Here is a 10158-nt window from a genome sequence, read left to right as displayed (position 1 = left end):
GTGTTTGGCTTCCTTGTGATGCATACCCGGGACCCTTTCGCCACCATTGCTTCTTGTTGGAAGGAACATCACATCGCTGCACAGACATTTTTTGTGTTGTGCTATTTGAATTGGGCTCACAATGAAGCTATATGGTGGCGAAGGAGTCAAGGTTATTTGTCACAATAGAATTGGGGGCATGGGTGGCCCAGTTGTCTAAGGTGTCAAAATTTGCTGTGCAGGGTTGTGTTCCATGGGCACGCCAGAAACCTTTGATTGTTGGTTCGAATCCCAGTTCCCCTGATTATGTTTCTAGGATTGTCTGCACCAGCCCCTTGCCCGTGGGTTTTCTCAATGTAGTAAACGTCAAAGACCTGCATCACTTCGGGCTTTCCTCTCACATGAAGCTGACATGCCGCGACATGACTGGAATACTGTTCAAAGTGGTGTTAAAACCAACTCACTCACTCACTCGTTTCAGTGTTCAGATATAATACCCTGGATTATCGAGGATGGTCATAAGTGTCATAACTGAAATATGAGATCTTTACTTGTATTGCAATCCTGTGCTTATAGTCCCTAATGTCCCTGTGTATGATATATATTTAGGTTTCTGATATCATATGATGGTTTTATAGGCATTTTTGCACTGTTTTCTGTGAGCACCTATATATCATTGACCAAGCTTTCAGTCAAGTCTCATTTGATCCGTTTCAATGGGATACGATTATTAGAGATTGACAGGTACTCATCAATAGCTATTTTCACATTTGTAAAAGCAGCAGGGTGTTGTTCATAACTCCTATACCTATTCACTGACTTACAACATTCGTAGCACGAACACTATCGTAACTTCCTAACTTAAGTATTGACCTACAACAGTCGTAGCACAAAGACTATCATAACTTCCTAACTTAAGTATTGACCTTCAACAGTCGTAGCACGAAGACTATCGTAACTTCCTAACTTAAGTATTGACCTACAACAGTTGTAGCACGAAGACTATCGTAACTTCCTAACTTAAGTATTGACCTTCAACAGTCGTAGCAAGAAGACTATCGTAACTTCCTAACTTAAGTATTGACCTACAACAGTTGTAGCACAAAGACTATCATAACTTCCTAACTTAAGTATTGACCTTCAACAGTCGTAGCAAGAAGACTATCGTAACTTCCTAACTGAAGTATTGACCTACAACAGTTGTAGCACGAAGACTATCGCAATTTCCTAACTTAAGAATTGACCTGCAACAGTCGTAGCACTAATACTATCATAACTTCCTATCTTAAGTATTGACCTACAACAGTCGTAGCACGAAGACTAGCGTAACTTCCTAACTGAAGCATTGACTTATAACATTTGTAGCACTAAGACTATCGTAACTTCCTAACTTAAGTATTGATTTATAACATTTGTAGCACTAAGACTATCGTAACTTCCTAACTTAAGTATTGACTTATAACATTTGTAGCACTAAGACTATCGTAACTTCCTAACTTAAGTATTGACTTATAACATTTGTAGCACTAAGACTATCGTAACTTCCTAACTTGAGTATTGACTTATAACATTTGTAGCACTAAGACTATCGTAACTTCCTAACTTAAGTATTGACTTATAACATTTGTAGCACTAAGACTTTCGTAACTTCCTAACTTAAGCATTGACTTATAGCATTTGTAGCACTAAGACTATCGTAACTTCCTAACTGAAGCATTGACTTATAACATTTGTAGCACTAAGACTATCATAACTTCCTAACTTAAGTATTGACTTATAACATTTGTAGCACTAAGACATTATTACTCTTGTTCATTGTTAACATGATATACTTCTTGTGGAAGCAGGCCTAGATTCCAGGGCAAAACTATACATATAAATGTCATGATTAATATGGACACATATCTATACAGTATTGTGGCGCCTAGTTGGCAATTATTAGTTGTATTTTTGTAGTAAAACATGTTCTATTTATCATGTTTTAATAGATTGCAATCACATGCATAATTAACCACATTTTACATATATGTCTACATATTTTTTCACAGTATTGGTTGTTATAGTTTGTGCCGTCCAATGGTGATAGTTTCCTTACAACTACATCTTATATGAAATTATTTTTTTCCTGAGACTGTTATTGTATGTGAGCTTGAAAAAAATATTTTTTGTTCTCAGGCCATCTTGCAGTGGCAATGGCCATCTAGTAAAGAGTACTGGTTACAGCATGTCGTTTTAACATGGATAAAAAATATTTTCGCAAACCCAAAATCAGACGTTTTTGTTTGTTTCCTGATCAACCTACCCTATTATTTGGGTTTTCTGACTTAACTCTACTTTACTTTACATGAGAGAATCTCAAGTGTCACAGTTGTTTCTTTTCCACTTTGCTTGCCACTAAGGGATTGACTATTCAATATTCTGTCGTGGTTTTGGTGGTGGTGGATCTTTTGTTTGAGATGGAATATTTTTTCATTTAGTGCTTAAAGACATACAATTCTTCTGATAGAAAGGAGGAGCTATACTTAAAGATTATTATATGAGTATGTGTGTCATACTGATTTTACGAAACAAGTGTCAGAATTCTTGTATTTCCCGAGCGATAGTATCGTAACTTCCTAACTTTAGCATTGTCTCTACAGGGAGTTGCGTAAAATCAGTGTGACACATATGCGAGTATGATAATGTCTTTATAACCATTATGTTTTAAGTCTTACTCTTTTTAGCTCCCCTTTAGAAAGAAACTGCACTGATCATGACTCAGAAAACTACAATTGTTGAATGCATCAATAATCAACAGCTATGACGTCGTTTCGAGTGTGACGTCATTCCAACCTAATGTCACAATAATATCTGAATGACATCAACACTTGGGTGGAATGTTTAATACACTGTTGCACGTAAATTGATATTTGCACAAGTGCACCTCCGACTTTTATGAACTCTGTTATTTCTAACCCAATGAGTAATTAGAGTGTTTCGTGTCCCAAACAAACTTCAGTTGTGGAAGTATCACTGGGTGTACATGTCAGAACGATAAAGTCGTAGCAGTATTGCTCGGGATATACAGTCAAGTCTCGTTAATCCAACACTCATTAAACCGACAATTGGTTTATCCGACACTAATGATGGGAACCAATTAAATCAGTGCTATTTAGACCCATTTATCCGTCAGTCTCGCACTCCAACTCCGACACACCTAATTTGCAGCGTATTACCGAAATCACTCATTAATCAGTCTCGTTAATCCGACACAGTGATCAGCATACTCCGTGGTCATCTCCCCTCGAGTACACATTCGTGTTTTGATGCGAGACAAGTCGGCTGGTAGCTGCATATTACAAAGCTGCAGAGATAAACTTTGCTTAACAATAAACAATTAATGCTTTAAATAAAGAAAATGGGATAAATCACATGCTTCGATTACCTCAATCTCATTAAAATCTGATACAAGTTCTCGCTATCGCCAAGGACATCCCATTACAGGTCATGTCAGAGCGAGTGAGTGAGTGAGTTTATGCTTTACGTCACATCGGCAATATTTCAGCCATATCGTGACAAGAAATTCTACATTATTTATACATATATTTAGATTAAAGAAAAACCTGTCATCAATGAACAAGGTCACGTCAGAAGAACCTTTCGTGAACTATGACCGATTATGTCGGATTAACGGGACTTGACTGGTTTATGTGGTTTTATGCATCTCACGTTAGGTTTTATACCATGACCCAGAAGTACATAGCGTAAAACATAACAAGGGACTCATAAAACCACGTATACCCCCAGCGATACAGCAACAACAAATTAATCTTGCCAACATGTTTCAATCTGCCATTGTAAAAGTAATAAACAAATCAAAAACAGATAGAAAACAGGTGTTTTATTGATCAGAGGTTAACTTGTACTGTGCCATCTTGGGGCCCCAGATGCTTGCTCCAGAGGAGCGAAGGCATTTGCCAAGTACCGTATTCGATGTAATAAGCGCCCGGAGAGCTCTCAAAATTAGAAATAGGGGGCTCTTATTTGAATATAATTTTGGTAAGAAAAAACAGTTGAAAGATCGTAAATGTCGTGGATTTTGCTGACAGCCTGAAATGATACAAAAGAAAAGTACAGTCAAGTCTCGTTAATCCGACATCGTTGGTTGCACATGATTGTGTTGGATTAACGAGTATGTCGAAGTAACGAAATTAAGTGATTTGTGATCGAAAATCGGACGTCTTCACGATAGATAAATAACCCTGTGTACCTTGTAATAGAATCATGTATCATACATGACAGATATATTTTCCAGAATTTAATTGCCCTTATAATTAAGGATGCATATAACACACTAGTGCGTATTATTCACGAATAAATAAGTATTGTGTACACTGATCAATCGGATGGGGGGCTAATTGGGATTGTTCACTATCCAGTATATAAGAAAATATCGCCGTGGGCGCTTATAACGTCGAATACGGTATATAACATTTAAACACATGATGAATGTCGCTATATGAAATCACCCGATATACCAAGCATTCACAAATGATATTGTGATACGTATCGTGGAAAGAATGACGCCTAATTTACCGATATTCCGGTAATACCACACACCCTTAATCAATAAGGAGGTGAGGTGAAATGGGGTTTAACGTCGCGTCCAAGATTATTGCACTTATATAGCGACGTGCATGTACGTGTGTGTGTTTGTGTGGCTGCTTGTACTAGTCCGGACTGATGCCGATTTATAGTGCTAGCTCACTGAGATATCATGCTGCAGTTTAACATGAATACCCCACTCAGACACAGTATACTGACTCCGAGCCGACCAGTCCTTGTGTAAGCCCCTTAATGTCGAGCACCAGACAGGCTAACAACAAGTACCATCTTTTAACGTCTTTTGGTTTGACGCGGCAGGGGATCGAACCCCGGACCTTCCGCTCTCCGGGCGGACGCTCTACCTCTAGACCACGGAGGCGGTCCTAATCAATAAGGAGCTACACATGGATGGTTTACAGACTTCAGTTGATCAACTTATTCCTTGATACATTTTATTAAATCTGTCCATGTACCATCAAATTTTAACATAAAAATCATGGAAACACTATAGTTTTTGTTTTACTTAATCTATAGAGTTAAAATTGTGTATAATGATACGTGTTGTGTTGTGAACTAAGTATCTCGATACATAATGTATCATGGCGTCAGAGTATTATTCCACCCTTCTTATTGCCCTTCTTATTGATCTGAGTAATCCAACTTGAAGACACAGTCAGATGAAGATAATCTTAAGATGAGGCTGATGGTAGCATCTGTCTCCATTGTGATGCTGTTTTGAATGTTTTTTTGTGATATGCATACAAGCAGATATGACTGTGATTAGCACGTTCTGAGTGTCAGAAGTTAAGCAACTATCTATTTGGTAACTGGCCACTTATTATGGAGGTGGGTGGGATGAAAAATGACACTGCGATAGAGGGGGAACTTTCTACAGGCCATTTATTATAGGGAGTTGGCATGAAAAATTGTTATTTATTTGGGAGAGGCCATGTATTCCCCCCCCCCCCCCCCCCCCCCCCCCCCCCCACCCTCATAATAAAGGACCAATCCATTGTGTGGGTGGCAAATTTCAGGAAATGTATACTACTGACAAATAGTAACTGCATATGTTTATGTTTCATCTTAATTCTTATGATAGTTCATCCTTAGCTCACCTTTGTATCTCAACTTGTCAATATTTACTCCAAATCAATATTACAACTGGATCATATTTAAGTTTTTAGCTCACCTGACTGAAAGTGAATGGCGCACTGTCATACCTCCTTCCGTCATTAAATGACATCTCTTCAGATATTACAAAACCTTTCAAGTTGAAACTTTGTATCAATGATCCCAGTGTTGCTAAGATATTCTCACAGAATTCCAATCCGATGTATAACATGGCGGAACTGGCGGCGATATTGAAAATGTCATTTTTGCTATTTCTGTATAATTATGAAATTTGATATGCAGCAATGTGGTATGTGGTGTAACATATGATATGCACTTTGGCTTGTTCGGGTTTTTGGTCCATCAACGACCTGTAACCTTCACACCCTGTTTTTCTAGTATTATTGCATTTTCAACATCTCCTGTGAAATGACAAGGCCTACGAAGCTGAAACTTTGCATCCCAGCTATATCTGGTGTCTCTAGACAAGGATCACAGTATTCCGATCAGATTTTAAACATAACTGCTATTCTTTCTTCATAATTAGGGTGAGCCTCAGAGCCTTGAGGTTCTGCTTTTCATTTTGCATTTGTCACATCTATATTTGTTTGTTAGATGGTATGTCTAGACATGGATTCCACTGCAATACTGACTGAAGATTGTGTTAGTGTCTGGAATACACGATAAAAATTCTGATGCTGCTTAACTTTTGATCATTAGTAATAATGTGATATGGATTTTTGTTTGTTAATACTTATAGTTTAACATAACATGAGTAAATAAACATTTTGTGCTTGATTGTGTATTGTTTTGTGTTTTAATAGATCACCTGATACAGGAGTGAGTGAATATTGTTTAACACCAAGGACCAAATATTCCAGCCACTATATTTCATGGTGGCCTGTTTGTTTGTTTGTTGTTTAACGTCCCACTCAGCAATGTTCGAGCTATATAATCGAGTCTGGACCAGACAATCCAGTGATTAATACATGAGCATCGATCCACGCAATTGGGATACGATGACATGCAAACCAAGTCAGCGAGCCTGACCACTTGATCCCATTAGTCGCCTTTTACGACAATTGCTTTTTATGACAAGAATGGGTTGCTGAAGACCAATTCTGACCCAAATCTTCACGGGTTGGAAATAGGCAAGTCTTGGGCAGCATTGAAATAAGCAATGCCAATGCTGTTAAGGTCCAATAACCAAGACTATGTTTTATTGTTGTTAAACACAATTCACAGCAATATTCCAGCTACCATATTCGACGTAATAAGCGCCCAGGGCTCACTCAAAATGAGTAATAAGGGGCTCTTATTAGAATATTACTTTGGTGAAAAAAACAGAGTTGAAAGATAAATATCGTGGTTTATGCTGACAGCCTGAAATGTTTATATACGACAGATATATTTTTCCAGAATGTAATTGCCCATAATTAAGGGTGCATGTAGCACACGAATGTGTATTATACGCGAATAAATAAGTCTTATGTACAGTGATCAATCGGAAGGGGTGCTAAATGAGATTGTTCACTAGACAGTATATAAGCAAATATCGCCGGGGGCTCCTATTAGAGCGGGGCACTTATTACATCGAATACGGTATATTGTGGGGGACCAAGCAAACCAGTGACCAGCATTAGCAAAGCATCACATATAAATAAAGAACGCGCGTTCCTGGTGCAGGAATGTTGTGAGATTCTACTGATTGTGTGTCATAGCCCAAGGTCACCACAGGGAAGTCTCCAGTACTCCAGGGGTACCTCTTGTGATAAATGTGGTTGCAGTAACACATGGGTACCTCTTGTGATAAGTGTGGTTGCAGTACCTCAGGGATACCTCTTGTGATAAGTGTGGTTGCAGTACACCAGGGCTACCTCTTGTGATAAATGTGGTTGCAGTAACACATGGGTACCTCTTGTGATAAGTGTGGTTGCAGTACCTCAGGGATACCTCTTGTGATAAGTGTGGTTGCAGTACACCAGGGCTACCTCTTGTGATAAATGTGGTTGCAGTAACACATGGGTACCTCTTGTGATAAGTGTGGTTGCAGTACCTCAGGGATACCTCTTGTGATAAGTGTGGTTGCAGTACACCAGGGATACCTCTTTTGATAAATGTGGTTGCAGTAACACATGGGTACCTCTTGTGATAAGTGTGGTTGCAGTACCTCAGGGATACCTCTTGTGATAAGTGTGGTTGCAGTACACCAGGGATACCTCTTGTGATAAGTGTGGTTGCAGTACACCAGGGCTACCTCTTGTGATAAATGTGGTTGCAGTAACACATGGGTACCTCTTGTGATAAGTGTGGTTGCAGTACCTCAGGGATACCTCTTGTGATAAGTGTGGTTGCAGTACACCAGGGCTACCTCTTGTGATAAATGTGGTTGCAGTAACACATGGGTACCTCTTGTGATAAGTGTGGTTGCAGTACCTCAGGGATACCTCTTGTGATAAGTGTGGTTGCAGTACACCAGGGATACCTCTTGTGATAAGTGTGGTTGCAGTACACCAGGGCTACCTCTTGTGATAAATGTGGTTGCAGTAACACATGGGTACCTCTTGTGATAAGTGTGGTTGCAGTACACCAGGGATACCTCTTGTGATAAGTGTGGTTGCAGTACACCAGGGCTACCTCTTGTGATAAATGTGGTTGCAGTAACACATGGGTACCTCTTGTGATAAGTGTGGTTGCAGTACCTCAGGGATACCTCTTGTGATAAGTGTGGTTGCAGTACCTCAGGGATACCTCTTGTGATAAGTGTGGTTGCAGTACACCAGGGCTACCTCTTGTGATAAGTGTGGTTGCAGTACCTCAGGGATACCTCTTGTGATAAGTGTGGTTGCAGTACACCAGGGCTACCTCTTGTGATAAGTGTGGTTGCAGTTCCCCAGGGCTACCTCTTGTGATAATTGTGGTTGCAGTACCTCAGGGATACCTCTTTTGATAAGTGTGGTTGCAGTACACCAGGGATACCTCTTGTGATAAGTGTGGTTGCAGTACACCAGGGATACCTCTTGTGATAAGTGTGGTTGCAGTGCCTCAGGGCTACCTCTTGTGATAAGTGTGGTTGCAGTACACCAGGGATACCTCTTGTCACAAGTTTAGGTTCAAGTACCTAGCAGGTACCAATTGCCAGGTCTCCAGTACCCCAGGTGTTACCTCTTGTCATAAGTTTAGTTTTCAAGTACCTTGGGAGTATCATTTGTCTCAAGTGAGGTCTCCAGTACCGCGGGGTACTACTTTTCATAAAGTCAGGTCACAGTACGACAGGGGTGTATTCATGGTGTATTTCCCATCCCAGACTCATGTACAGGACCGGGGTAGAATAGGTCTTCAGCAGCCCATGCTTGCCTAAAAAGGCGACTATGCTTGTAAGACGCGACTAACGGGATCGGGTGGTCAGGCTCGCTGACTTGGTTGAAGCATGTCAATCATTGGATTGTCTGGTCCAGACTAGGTTATTTACTGACCGCCGTCATATAGCTGGAATATTGGAGTGTGGCGTAAATAAACAAACCAACCAAACCAACTCATGTACAAACAAATTAACAACCCTGACATACCACTTATACTGTTTATTTTTATCTGTAATACATGAGCTCTACCTTGCTTAGTGGAGCATCTCCTGACGAAGGCTGTAACCAGAGTATCAAACATGTACATTCTTGTATAAAACTATAGGATGATGAGTAACACATATCTTTTTCTGATTGAAAGTTTTGCCAAGAGGGGCTAATGGTTGCTATGGTTTTTTCTCGTCCCTTTCACTAGCTCAGATGATCGTATATCCCATAGTCTAACATTGATTTACGACAGTCTAGTGCTAACATTGCTTTATGACACGGGGCCCAGCCTCGCAATGTGGCATGTTCAGTCCATCATGTGTCATACTGCAACCTAGCAGCACAACATCATAGCACGAGAGTGTTCACTCCAGCCCTGTGATCACACACTTGATATCGTCACACATTTCAGGGTAAGAACAACTACCGTATATCGCTGTGTATAAGGCGACCCCATGTATAAGACGACCCCCTTGTACACGCCTTCAAAATCAACCCAAAATCCTATAGAGCGACCTGGAATGAAGCACATCACAAGTGTGCACACAAACCTTATATTTGCAATAAAAATATGTTTATCTTGCGGTTTTTTCTACGATGATTGGTCGCGTGTGTAACTTCAGCACATGATGCCATTTTGAGTTTACACGGTTCGACACCAAATTGGTGCCCGTAAAATATAATTCATTTATGAAGTAATAACATATAAGAGACCTAACCCCTCATTTTAGGTCTGAAAAACTCGCCTTATACACAGCGATATACGGTATGTTTGTTCTTTCATTCAACAATGACAAGATGAGTATTGAACCATCCATAATTCATTGATAAAGGTGACTTTAAGTTAACATAAATAAATATTTAGAAAATAAAATACAGAAAGAGATAATAGTAAGTTTTTGGATACAAAGTTAAT

The sequence above is a fragment of the Haliotis cracherodii genome, unplaced genomic scaffold, assembly GCF_022045235.1.
Source record: "Haliotis cracherodii isolate W230 unplaced genomic scaffold, xgHalCrac1.p SCAF_13, whole genome shotgun sequence".
Classification (NCBI taxonomy): domain Eukaryota; kingdom Metazoa; phylum Mollusca; class Gastropoda; order Lepetellida; family Haliotidae; genus Haliotis; species Haliotis cracherodii.
This window is presented reverse-complemented; position numbering follows the sequence as displayed.